Genomic DNA, 14,582 nt, shown 5'->3' with positions numbered 1-14,582 from the left:
TATTATCCAAAGCATAGCAATAGGCTAGTGAGAGAGATCTGTTCTCTGGTTAAAAATTACGTAAATGGTGGAAAATTTTGAGTTTGAATTAGTTGAAACTGATTCCTCTGTCTGGCAGCACTCGGATCACTTAGTGGGAGTTATAACGAAGTGGAAAGAGCATTGAATGATTGCTCTTGTGGAAAGAGCATTGAATGATTGCTCTTGTGGAAAGAGCATCGAATGATCATTTGGTTGAACATTTTTCGCTCCTTGACTTTTGTTTTTTATTTGAAAGGGATTCTATGCGACTAAATGGTAAACAGGTTATAGCTATGGTTAGGACGTCAGATGTACATCTCGGAGGACGAACGGTAATCTTATTTTCCGAGCCAGTTATACTTTGAAAGATTACAGCTTATTAAACTTTCACTTGAATTTTTAAACGTACAATTAATCGTATAATTTTTGAAGGAAAGCGTTGAAAGCAAATAAAAAGTACTTATAACGTGGAAAACCTCAAACAATACAAAAAATAATTTCAATTAAGTCACTAAAGACTGCATAGAGAGCTTCAAAGTTTTGTATTTCTCATCGTTAGATATCTAGCAAAAGTGCTGAAAAACAATAGTCATCAGGAAAAAATCTTGAATAAAAAATGTTCCGATGGCACCTTTTAAATGGCCAGAAGCATCGGAAAACGGTGCATTTGAATTTCTTTCTTGGGTTTTTTGATGTCTTTGAATTGGACAATTCATTTTTCCTAGAACAAGTTTTACCGCCGGACAAGTGCTTCCAAATGATTGGCTTGCAAAAAGGGGCATTTGGATAAATTTTTGCCAAATATCGTTAAACGAAAACGAGAATTTAACATAACTGTTCTCGTAAGATTTAGCCCCAAGCAATTCAATTTTTTTGCCTTAAAAGAGATAAATAATCAATACAAAAATTGATTTGAACTTTTTTTTAATAGAATCAAAATTTCAAGTTCAGTAATCACTCGCTTACAAAAATAAAGATCTAAAGGCCAGCTTTATTATAATCATTCAACGTGATTAACGATCTCAAAAAATTGTTGAAAGTAATAACGACTGTTAAGATTGCATGAAACTTTTGAATACCGAACACAGCAAACTAGCGACCTAGTTTAAAAAAAGTTTTTCATTCAAAAATCGTTGTTAAGATTCAAGTCTTGAGGTTTTTGAGTTGTTTCTTTACGCTGTGGTGGTAAGTAATTAAAGGGGATCGAATATTAGGCGGAAACTCGATTACACAAACAAAATTTTTGTAGCTATTAGGTAAAAACCCTGGACAAAAAATTTGTGACAAAAATTTGTGGCAAATAGCAACTAAAACACATAGGGGTTCTTCAAAGTTCACTTGACCCATTAAAGATGGCAAGTGTCCCACAATAGTCGCATTTAATTGTGAGTTCGTGAAAGTACTTAAAAATGTATCACTGTTTTCAATGTTACAATGTTTCGACCGATATCTCTTTCTTACACGAAAACAGCAAAAATGGGAACCGAATTAGAAATTCTACGGTCACCTCAAAGAACTCCCCGAGAATTGTGATCTGGGAGAAAAGGGGGATACTATTATCAGAGACGTTTTCATCGCTAACATGCAAAATGAAGACATCCAAACAGAACTTCTCGAAGAAACGGTGGAACCTGATAAAGCCTTAGCAATAGCAATAAACATTGAAATGGGTAACCTCAATCCACTTAAAATGAACGCAAGCAAAACTGAACTCCATTCAACTGTTAATCAAGTACAACGGATGCGCATCCTGAATGCTATTCCTTTTTCTACTATGAATACCACTGCATTGAAAAAGCCCACAACTTGTCACTTCTGTGGAATGAGTTGGACTCCAGAACACCGCAATAGATGCCCTGCACGTGGAAAGAAATGCAGTAACTGTGGTATTGAAAACCACTTCGCAAAGGTTTATCGAAAACCTAAAGATTCTAACTCCTATCCAAAACCTAAGCCAGGGGTCAATAATGTTGAAAAAGATGGCCAAGCTGAGGATGTTAACCAAATTTCGGCTGATTTTGACCCCGATTTGGAATCAAACTACTCATCGGATGAAGATAATTGTGTAGCCTCAGTATCTTTGGCAGATTTTACAAGTTCTGTAGAAGCATTCAATCTCCCTGTAGTGCTCGGGAACACAGCAACAAATGTTCTGGTGGATTCGGGTAGCGTATGTACAATAATATACGAGTCATTGGCAGATTCAGTCAATTCTCAAGACCCAAATTCGAAGTGGATACGCGAAGCGAATCACAAACAATTGATAACTTTCTCTAACGAGCCCATTGAAACGCTAGGCACACTCCAAACGTCAATTCAAAGCAACAATTGGTACGCGAATCCAATAGAAATCCAAGTAGTGACACATGGTAATCGTTCTCTATTGGGTAGAGATTTTTTTCCTGCTCTCGGACTTTCAATTCAACAATCTAATAGTCAAAAGACAGTTAATCAGGTAGATCAAGTATACTGTCCAATCAAAAAACAAATAGCAACCGATTTTCCTGACCTAATCTCCAGAATCGGTAAGCCCAAAGTACATACAGTTCGTTCAAAATTTCATAGAAATTATACCCCATCACACCAAAAAGGTCGTCATGTCCCTTTAAATTTATTAGACAAAGTATCTGATGAATTGAAGAACCTTTCAGAACAAGGACATATTGAAAAATTACAGGAATGCTCTAATAAGAACTTTATTTCTCCAATTGTAATCACGGTGAAGGAGGACAAATCAAAAAAGCTAGCCCTTGATTCTAAAGTGCTGAACACAGCAATTCATAAAAATAAGTATCAAATGCCAAACATAGATAGACTTATCGATTCGATTTCACAACATATTAACGATTCTAATCATGGTGATAACGTTTATTTCGACGATTAAGTTAAAATATACATATAGCCAACTAAACTTGCATCTGGATACCGCACGCCACTGTAATTTCAATATCATTTGTGGCGACGCAACAGGTACGTATCGTTTTAAAACGGGATTTTATGGCCGTACGGATATGCCGGCGGAATTCCAAAAAGCGATGGATTACACACTAGTTGGCTTGTCTAACACATAATGTTTCCTCGATGACATAATTGTAGTTAGCAAAGGTTCCAAGGAATCGCACCTCAAATACGTCTACAAATGCCTACAGAAACTTGAGAATGATAACCTCAGAATTAATATAAGTAAATGTCACTTCGCAAAACACCAGATAAATTGGCTTGGTTTCACATTTTCGCAAAATGGTTTTAAACCTATAGAATCAAAGACAGCAGCAATTGCAGAAATTAAAGCACCCAAAACATTGAAACAATTACGATCATTGCTAGGTAGCGTTCATCATTTAAGCAAATTCATTCCCAATCTTGCTAAAATATGTCACCCCCTCCGGCCCTTACTAAAGAAAAGTGAAAAATTTATTTGGACTGATAATCACCAAAAACATTTTGAGCATATTAAAACCGTAATTGCAAATGCTACAGAAAACACTCATTTTAACCCAACACTGGAAACGCGAATCAAATGCGACGCATCTCGCCAAGGCTTAGGCGCTGCGCTTGAGCAATTGGATTGTGAAGGGTGGAAAACGGTGGCTTTTGGGTCAAGCTTTCTTAATAATAATGAAGAACGTTACAGTATAAATGAACTCGAATTTCTTGGTGTGGTTTGGGCCATCGAATATTTTAAATATGACCTTTTGGAAAAAATTTTACAGTGTTGACAGATCATAGAGCACTTCTTTCAGTTTTAAAATCTCATCGTTCAAATAAATCTTACAATAGCCGATTAACACGATGGATTGATCGTTTGTTACCTTTTGATTTTAATATAGAACACATTCCCGGCACTAGAATGGGTTCAGTTGATTACATTTCGCGCCAACCGAATCAAAAAGCAAAAAGCATCACTCAATATGATGAGGAATTCATGGTAGCAACAATTTCCCGCATTCGCGACGCGATTACATCTTTCTTCCGTCACTCAAATAAAATTCTTTTCCATAAGCGGCACACTACCAGCAAATATAAATTACAAGTAAACAAGACGCGCGTCCATTCTTGCAAACTTGCTAAAAGTAGCACGCATAATTCAAATGCCTCAAATAATTCATTCACTACTCGAGCAAAAGTAAACACTTACAATTCAAAATTCTTTTCTGCCTTCAATTGCCACGCAAATCACTTGATTAAAACTAATACAGCACTCGCATCGCAAATTCACTCGCGAAATTTCAATTGTAATTCCACCGCAAATCCAGAACAAAAAGTGCATCATAAAACAATGTCTACAAACGAGTCATCACAAAACAGTCCCGCAGCTTCTCCGTAAACTCCACGAGTAACGTTTCGTACCCACTCAACCCCTATATTGACTACAAGTACGAGCAACAACAACACTCAGGTCTCATCGTCGCCCGAAAATCGTGACATTGGAGTTTCTCGGGAAGAGATTTTTGAGAACAATCTCAATCAACTATTCACCAAGTCCTTCCTCGCAGTCCTCACCAGCAAGGATGCAGTGTTGAAGGAAATAAGAGATTGCGTTATTAAAGACGACGAGGCTCGATGCAAGGAGGTCAGCCCATATGTCCACTCATTCTGGAAAGATCTCCACGTAAAGTCTGGCTGCTTGTGTGTCGACTAACGCGTCGCCATACCTAATTCAATTAAGGAGGCTGTATTGGAATCGATACACATGACACACCCCGGTAGTTGGGGAATGATTTCTCTTTCCCAATATGCATGGTGGCCATACATGCACAGGGAAATTTTGGCCAAAACCTCTGGTTGTGTCCCGTGTACAGATATTGGTAAGAATCTAAAACCTATTGTACCAAAATCTAAGTGGCATCCACATAAGGCTTGTCAAGAACCTAATGAAGAAATTAAAATTGACCTTGGGGGTCCGATAATAAACGACCAAGATAAAGATTTCTATTTCCTAACGTGTATCGATCGTTATTCAAAGTATCCGACAGTTAGAATTTTTGAAAAAGCGAATGGGGAAAACGTAGTAAAATTTCTTCGAGACTATGCATGTACTCACGGAATTCCACGAACAATACGTCTAGATCAAGCAAATTGTCTAGTAGGTAAACAAGTTACAATTTACTGTAATGAAAATAATATTAACTTTATCGACGCCCCGGTCGGCGATCATAGAGCTATTGGATTGGTCGAGCGAATGATTCAAACAATAAAACGACGTTTATCTTGTATGAAAGCTGAAAATAAAGATACATTAGCAACGTCCAAAGCAATTAAACAAATAATCTCAGCTTTACGTTTAGTAAAACAGAAAACTACAAAGAAAACACCGTTTGAAGCTCACTTCGGTCGTCCTGCAAATACTCCTTTACGGAATATTAGCACTACTCCATCAAGTCTAAATTTAACTTATGAAAAAATCGTTAATCACTATTTAGATGCCGATGCAGTTCCTGCAGATGATTTCTTGGACAAAGCCGGATGGGTCAACCCCAAAGGAAATTATCTGGAAATTGAAAAAACCATGTGTCGGGCACAGCAGGACGCGGGCCGCCGCTATCGCGATTCAGACAACAAGGAATCGCGGTTCATCATTCATCCGAAACTCACGGACCCCATTCCCCGAACAGAAAAATCACTAAATATCAAACTGGCTCGGAAACTTCCTAACAAAAAGAGGGCGAAACGACAACTAGCTGGCTGATACGAAGTTTTACAACCCGGATCTTCTGTGACAAAATCATCCTCTACAACGACAATCTCTAAAGAACCAGGGCGATTTCCCGTGAAAGTTTGTGATAGCGACTTAGCAAAGTTCGGTACCAAAGCGGAAAGGTCAACAAATTTATGGACGTATGCGCAACGGCGTCCTGCACCATATGAACAGACTACGGAAACGAAGATAGCAAAACATAGCAACGATTTGAAGAAACAAAAGAGGGGAGAGATCAAAATTCGTGACCGTCATCGCGATACCACTTCTGTCGTCTCTTCGGTCAACTCAAATGTTTCACGCGCCCTGACAGTCCGCAAACCTCCAAAGCCCCAACCTAAACGTCGTCGCAACACAGCTTCCTTAGACGAACCAGGTGATAATGCAACAACTGATAGTTGAGCAACCGATAATTTCGATTGTACCCAATCCGCCAATGCCTACATCATAAGAGCGGCAGGAATCGTCTGTGCCTTCCTATCAACATGAACAAAATGCAGGTCGCAAACGAAAACGGCTTCAATTTTACGGTTTCACAGACGCAGACATCTCCCCAACTAGTGCTTTGGCCTCAACTAGCTCCGCAAAACCAAAGAAGAGAAAAACAAAAAAGGAGAAGAAAAGTTCAGCGACTGAATATTCAGTAGTGGTACTAATTCAGTATGCTGAACAGTCACGAATCCCATCCCCACCAAGGCCCGATATTCAGTTAGGGCAAACTTCACCACCTGATTCCCGAATCAGGTACTCTGAGTATGAACAAGAACGAGAATTGTCAGTTTGGGATGCAGAGAATGAAATCTAGTATAGACTGGTAAAACTCCGCAAACTCTCATAAACTACATTATTTTATTCATTTCATGTATTCGCTCTGCGAATCCAATTTTCATTGTATGTCTGATAAATTTAATTTATTTCAATTGTACAGTTTATAATTCACAATCTGTCAATGCATTCGCCCCGCGCATCCACTTTATTGTGTGTGTGCATTTAATTTATTCACTCAAATTTGATTCGTTTACGAGTTCATAGTTCTATAAAGTATTCGCTCTGCGAATCCAAAGTTTAGTTGGGTTCTCTTCTTTCAGGTGCTACAATTGCCCTTCAAGTTCTTTTTGTTCTTTAAATTTAGCATTCGTGGCACCTTTCCAGACACAGTTTCTGTTGTGTTCATCCATTTTATCCACTCCTTTGTGTTGATTTTAAAATTGAAAATACATTTGATGTTTTTCTTTTCATGGGGGAAAAGTGATACATATGAATATATATATATATATATATATATATATATATATATATATGTATGTATATATATATATATATATATATATATATCGAAATCCCTAAATCTCTATGTGTACTAAATTATAAATTACCCTCTATTTTATTATTCATATCATGCATATTACAACTAAGGTTATAATGACTTTTTATTATTCACGTATAAATATGTTCCCGCTAGTCTACTAAATTATTTCATATTTTGTTCACCGTATTTTGTTATAAGTAATCATAATCTCGATTAACAATCTGAATTCAAGTTGTCATTGTTAACGCTCTTCATTTAACAGAGACAAATTCCAGTTTGGATTTCTGCGTTTTCACTAAGTAAATTTAACAAATTTCGTTTAATTACGGATTCGCTTCGCAATTCCCTTATAATTCTAAGATAGTGTATTCGCAACACTATTACAATTCTAATTGCTAAACTCAGCTATAACAGGTCCTTTGGACCTTAAACATAAAGGCATAATTAAAACTACTTCAAAAAGAGTATCCGAGTATACACATTTTTCCCGTAATGGTTGCTAGCATCGTTTAGTAATATGCTAGAGCTGTGCCCAAAATATAAACACAAACTTTTAGTAAAACCTATCTTAAATCAAAATGTTCCCAATGACATTGAGAGCTCAAGAAAAGCATAAAATCTGCCGATGATTAAACTACCTCCAAAAAATCTGAGAGTTACTCTTCCACAAAAACATCTGACAAAGAGTCGCAAACAAATAGGAGCGACCAAAAGTCTAGAATATATGTTTCATTACATAAATTGGAGGCCTACCTCCGTGATTAAGAAACATTGTCTTAAAAAAAGTGAGTGACATCACCCCCCCCCAAAGACAAAGCAAACAGCAACAAGTTACCAAACCCCGCACAAAAGGGATTCAGGCCGCTGACGGTGAAGAGAAGAGGATTTGAAGTGAACAGCAGCGGGAGATTGAGATCATCAACAAAAGACCCTCCCCCCAAGGCGAATTTTTTTGGTTGCTTGCAGACGTCACCAGAGGAAGAATTTTTTTCAAGGTTTTCAGACATCAACCGAGCAAGAAGGCCTGACTTTTTTTGGTTCCAGTTGTCACCAAGAGATGATCCCCCGAGGTTCCAGACGTCACCTCAGAAGTCCCTTCCCCGGTTAGTCGTGTCCAAAAATCTTAAATTTTTTTGCGGCAAAAACCTCAAAAACAAGAAAATTGTCCCCCAGCGAGCTTTTGTGGATAGTTTATGAGAGAAATAGCCATGGGGAAACTATTTGTCAGCACTTGGCAAAGAAAAACACACAAACTGCACGAAAAAAACAATATAGCAATTTTTGCATCGGAAAATTTTCAAAAACAATTTTTTTGGATTTGTCGCAAAAAATCTACATGAAAGTATGATTACTAGTTGAATAGAACACTTTAGTTGGACCTTAAATTGGTTTGTTTTTAGTCGAAATGTTCATGTAAATTTTTTGCTCGAAAATAATAAAAACGAAAAAGTGCTTTCTAGAGAGATAAAAATCAAAAAACATTTTTCTAACGTTTCAATGAAAATTTTTTAATAAATCCGAAAAACCTATTGATTTGGCCCTCTCAGTTTGCTTTTGCTTTAGTACAAGTTTTAAAGCCCCTTTCTTCTGTTATAAAACCAGCTTCAAAGTTTTTATCGATTTTGCATTTTAGTAAAGAAGCAGCTTGAATTTAGCAAAATTGCATCTTTGACTTTAAAAATTCAAAAAAAGTTTTCTTGACGTTCTGATAAAAACAATTAGTAGGTCCGAGAAAACCTATTGATTGAGCCCCCTTAGTTTGTTATAAAACAAGCTTTCCAGTTAGTTTATCGATTTTGCATTTAAGTAAAGGAACGATTTGAATTTAGCAAAATTGCATCTTTGACTAAAAAAAACGTTTTCTTGACGTTTTGATAAAAACAGTTAGTAGATCCAAAAAAAACCTATTCACTGAGCCCCCTTAAATTGTTATAAAACAGGCTTTAACGTTACTTGATCGTTTTTGCATTTGAGTAAAGAAGCAACTTAAAATTGGCAAAGTTGCTTCTTTGACTCAAAAACAAAATCAAAAACGTTTTCCCAACGTTTTGGTTATAACATTTATTAGATCCAAGAAAACCTATTGATCGATTGATCGCATCCTCAGTTTGTTGGAAAATAAGCGTCATAATTAGTTTATCGGCTTCAAACTTTAGTAAAGAGGCAACTTAAATTGGCAATATCGCTTCTTTGGCTCAAAAAATTCAAAAACGTTTTTCTAATGTTTTAGTTAATACTTTTAAAAGCCCCAAGGGAACCCATTGAACAGGGCCCTTCAGTTATTTGAAAACAAGCAGATAAATAAATTTATCAATTTGGCAAAACTGCAAAGAAGCAATGGAAAAGTGGCAAATTTGCTTCTCTGATGGAAATCAAAATACATTTTTTTCTAATGTTTATTTAAAATATCAATTGAGTTTTAAAAAAACCTAATGAATTAGCCTCCTCAGTTCATTACAAAACAAGCTAAAAAGTATTAAACAATTCTTCAAAACCGTGAAGAACGGTCAGAAAAATTCGTGAAACGTTTCCTCAAAAAAAATCTATAAGTGAATTTGTGTTTTCTTTGAACTTAATCGCATACTACAAGCCGCGAGCATAGTTAATGGGGTAATATGCGTTTTTAAGAAAACCAGACAATCACACTTGTTTTGTTATCAATTTTTGCCTGCTACTAGCCGCGCGCCTAGTTAATGGGGTAGTATGCACTGAAAACAACTTCTCAAAAAAAACAAAAAAGAGAGGAAAATTGAGGACACTCTTTTCTGTAGCTCAAAAAGAAGAAAATTAAAAGCTTGAAATAATTCTCCACTTAATTTTGCTTACTCAAATAATCACTTTGAGTTGCGAAACTCAAACGTCTCTTCCTTTCTGTCCGCGGTCCGAAGTTGCCGAAAGAAGTCCCCTTGCCCATTTTCGGTCTCTGTTGTCACCAGACAGAAGAAGAGAGCATTTTTGTCAGTAGTTACCATAGTAGATGAACTTCAATATTAGTGTCAGCAATTACAGGAGCGGAAGGAAAATTCAAGGTAAAGATTTCGAAAATTTTCAAAGAAATTCAACTTCAGCACAAATCGATTTGTTTTGTCTGCTTATCTTTAGCTCACGTTGCCTAGTCGCATTGCATTTATTAAAAAAACATTCAAATGTTTCATCAAAAGATCTAAGCAGTAGCAATCTCTAAGCAATTTTTTAGTCCCTGTTCCAAAAAAAGCGTTTGTCCTTGTAAAAGTTTTTAACAAAAACCATTCAAAAGCCATATATATAATCTACTAAATAGAACATTTTGATTTCCCCAAGTTTAGCAATTATTTGGTTGTGTTCATTGATATAACGAAAAAAGAACGCGCAAACGGGTATTTTTTAAGAGATAAAATTAGCCAGACTTAGCACAAGAAAAAACACTAGGATTCCATTTTTTCAGAAAAGTTGCGTCCTATTTTTCAACAACAAAAACCTGGGGCTGATTAGCCTCACAGTGTCATAAATTCTCAATTTTCAATTTTGAAATTTTCAATTTTGAAATTTGTCTCGCTCCAGCTTCGAAGTCGTTTTTTCCTGTTAGTACGAAAAAAACAATAAGAGCAAGATGACAAAGAAGAACAGTCAAAGTTGTCAGTACGCGTTAAACAAATCGAAAATTGCAGAGCTCAGTTTGAAAAGCAAGCTAAACCTCTTACAATTTGCAATTGATCAGCGAAAGAGCTTTAGACCATTCACTCTGTTCATCAATAAAGCAAAAGCAAACGTTGGCGAGCTGAAAACAACACTTGATGCCGTGTTAAAAGAAAGTCCAGCAGCACTTCATCTGTCATGGAACGACATTCAAACCTTCTCTCACGTCTAGAGGAAATTGAACACGAAATTGACAGTTTAGATAACGATGGACTACTCAGCCTATCTTCAACTAGGATACGCGATAATGTCAGTGCAACAGCTCATACGACTGCCAGATGTCCAACCTCACGGAGATGCTCACCATCTATGAACGAGATTCCAGAAGCAAGCAACCCTGAACGTTTATCCTTCTCCAACAAAACACAACCTCTCCCACCAAGACCGGCGAAAACATCTCAGTTTTTGTCTGAATGCCACAGGACCAAACCAATGTTGTTAAAGTTTTTAAATGGCAAAAACGAGAATTCCCTTACTATTGGAATGAGTACAGCAAATTTAATCAGGCCAATTAACATCGATAACACAGTTGAATCCGAAACAGAAGCAAAACACTCTGATAAAAAACGTGCAAAACCTGAGACGATCGTCGCAAAAACTCCCAATAGTTTTGCTCTGTGATACAACGTTGTCTGCTGTTGATCATTTTACAGACAACCACCAGCAGCTTAAAGCAGACAATGATTCAATCCAGTCGGTTAATTTTATGAGCACTCCAAATAGTTCTCAAAATCTTTTTCCTCGGGAAAACCTTAATAATCAATTTAAGTCAAAAAACATGCTACCTGAATTTTCTCGAGATATCGTCGAGGAACGGTTTCAGACGCAAACGTTTCAACCAATGATCATGGGATATTCCAAATAGCAAGGAACACATAATCCCCGCTGAGTTGATCCCAGTTCTGTCAAATATTACCTTCAAGAAAACCCAAAAAATCTAGATTTCGATCTGCCCCAGACAAAACAACCATTTGAACTGAGTAACACAATGAAAAACTTTAATCAGTTCTCTGAAAATTCCTGCCAAAACGCAAAGATTTTTCAAACGTCTAGCATAGCTTCTTTACCATTGCACAGTAGACAGATATTGAAAGACACATAGAATAATTTTTTACCTGGAAGCTTTACTCAATTCCATCCAGCATCACAAGTGAAAACCGTTGCCATTGAGCCACTCAATCCATTCGATGTTCAACAAACCGCCTGTTCAAAAACACTAACTGATAGTGTCTCCATTGCTCCTTCAATCTCAAAGCTTCCCCCACAAGCACTGCCTTCAGTAGAGCGAAAAACCGAGCAATAATTTCCACATTCACATCAAATTTCTAGCGTATTTCATCCAATATCAATTGAAACGTTCAAAACCCTTCATTTGAAATCATTTCCTTACCGTGGACCTCAAATACAGCTCCATTTTGGCAAAATTCAACAAGTAATCACTCAATCAAGTAACCACCTCTTACGATTCAAAACTTTAATGACAAACCATTAAACTACCACGAATGGATAAATAACTTTTTTTGCCTCGTTCATAACAATACCAGTATTACTGACACACATCGTATCACCTACTTCCAAATTGCAGTTAGTGGCAGAGCGAAAGATGTCATCCTAGCAACGACTATAAAGAAAAATTTTTTAGCTTTTGCTTCGTTCGTGAAACGTTTAGTGCAAGTTTTCTAATATCTGGGAAACACAGCGGACCTACAGAGCTCAAAACTTATGAAGAAAGCTAAGGAAGAAGTCCTGAATAACATCCTCCTCGAATGGACAGAGCTCATCGCTACATCAATCAAAACAAAAGCTACTTTAATTAAATTTCATAAATGGTTAGAATTTCAATCACATGTGTACGATAAGATACATCGCGAAAACTTCCAACAAAAAAACTTTCGTAGAAACACAATATTAATAATTCTGGGAACTTGAACAACAGCGAAAAGCCGACAAACCGAAATCAGTCAACAACATTAAGCAGTAGCGGTTCTGTGAAACCACCAAGCGCTCCAATTTTTCCACCCCTAAAGAACGCAAATCAATCAACAAAGCGTTCTTGTGAAAAATGTCGAGGAAACCATATGCTAGCGATCTGTCCCGATTATCAAAAATGCAGCCCAAGCCAGCGAATTGACATTGTTAGCAAGAGCAATATTTGCTCGAACTGCTTGAGCAGTAAACACAAGAAGCAAAACTGCCTCTCAACAAAACGTTGGAACACATGCAGCGGATACCACCACACAACAATGCATGATTCCGGTAAAATTATCAAGCGTCCGCCAGCTGCTTTTGCCACCAGCAATTCCACAGGTACAAATGTTACCAACCAAGCAAATCAGCTTGTCAAACAGCATTGTGAACTAGGAAGTAACAGCAACGCAAGCGTCTCATCAAAATAACAAAAGAGCCGCTGCGGACATTCTTTTGCAGACAAAAATTAAAATCAAAATCAGCGCGCTAATTTGAACGATTCCAACCAAAATTTTAGCGTGAGTCATCTACAGTCTAGACCAAAAGAATGGTTCGAACAACTTCAACTTATCCCAGTATCATTTCTAAACGGCAAGAAAGCTTTCGACACGTACGCTATGATCGATCCAGGAAGCCAATTTACTTTCAGACTTGACAAAATCACAGAGTTGTTTGCTCCTCCATGCGAACATCAAGAAGCCTCCACGATTCAGTATCTTAACACAGAGCATGATATGTCACTGTCAAAAATCTCTGAACCAGTGACAGTTGCACCCTGTTAAATTTTGGATCAAAATTCCGAATAACAACCACGTATAGCACTCCCGGTTTAAATGTAGCACCAGCTAATACATTTAACTCAAGCAGCTTTGCGATACATTCAAAGAATTGCGTCACATTCACTTACCAGAAATAGGTGAAGACAAAATCGGTGCCCTTTTGGGCATAAACACTTTTTCTTTCAAATATCCAATTGAAGTATTCCCGACAACTGAAAACCAGCCATTCGGCGTAAAGACGAGGCTTGGATAGACCTTAGCTGGAGAGTATGAAAGAGTACAAAAGCAACCCAAACAGCAATACCACCAGCAGAAAAGCACGTGTACCACGTTTCACGATAAAGCTCAGATGATCAGCCCCTCGAAGAGTTGCTTGAGCAATACTGGAAATTTAAAGTCGAAGGAGCTCTACCCGGGAGTGAATCTACCAATCCTGTTGACAAGGAAGCCCTTGATATATTGAACAAGAGAGTGTGCTACAATGGTAAGAGGTACAAAACTGAAGTAATTTGGAAAAAACTGTTGAGAATTGAAAATAATTATTTTGCAACTCTCAGCCAGCTGAAGAGTCTTCATAAGCGACTCAGTAATGACAACCAACTAAAAGAGTTGTATGAGCAAACTCTCACAACAGATCTTCAAGAGCTTTTTGTCAAGCCATTTGAAACGCAGCAGCCGGAACCCGAGAAAATTTGGTATGTGCCTCATCAACCGGTGGTTAATCCAAACAAGCACGGAAGAGTGCGCAGAGTAGCAAATGTTGCGGCCAAGTTTAGAGGCCAATCTTTGAACTCCAATTTGATCAAAGGGCCAGATTTGCTGAACAACTGGGTAGAAATTCTTCTGAGATTTCGTGAAAACCCAGTTGCCATTCTCTCTGATATTGAAGGCATGTTCATGCAGATAGCAATAAGGCATGAGGACCAATCTGCACTACGTTTTCTTTGGCCAAAGGAAGAGATGGTTAACCAATACCAGTTCACCAGTTTTTCTGGAGCAACCTGCTCCCCCCCTTTTGTGCAATTTTTGTGTTGCAACGTTTCGCAGAAAATAAGTCAACTGAATTTCCAAAAGCAGGTAATGCAATAAAAAATCATTTTTAAAATAGATGACTATATCCATTCTTTGCCGT

The sequence above is a fragment of the Convolutriloba macropyga genome, chromosome 1 (assembly GCF_964194025.1).
Source record: "Convolutriloba macropyga chromosome 1, txConMacr16.3, whole genome shotgun sequence".
Classification (NCBI taxonomy): Eukaryota; Metazoa; Xenacoelomorpha; order Acoela; family Convolutidae; genus Convolutriloba; species Convolutriloba macropyga.
The sequence above is the reverse complement of the archived record's forward strand: the minus strand, read 5'-3'. Positions refer to the sequence as shown.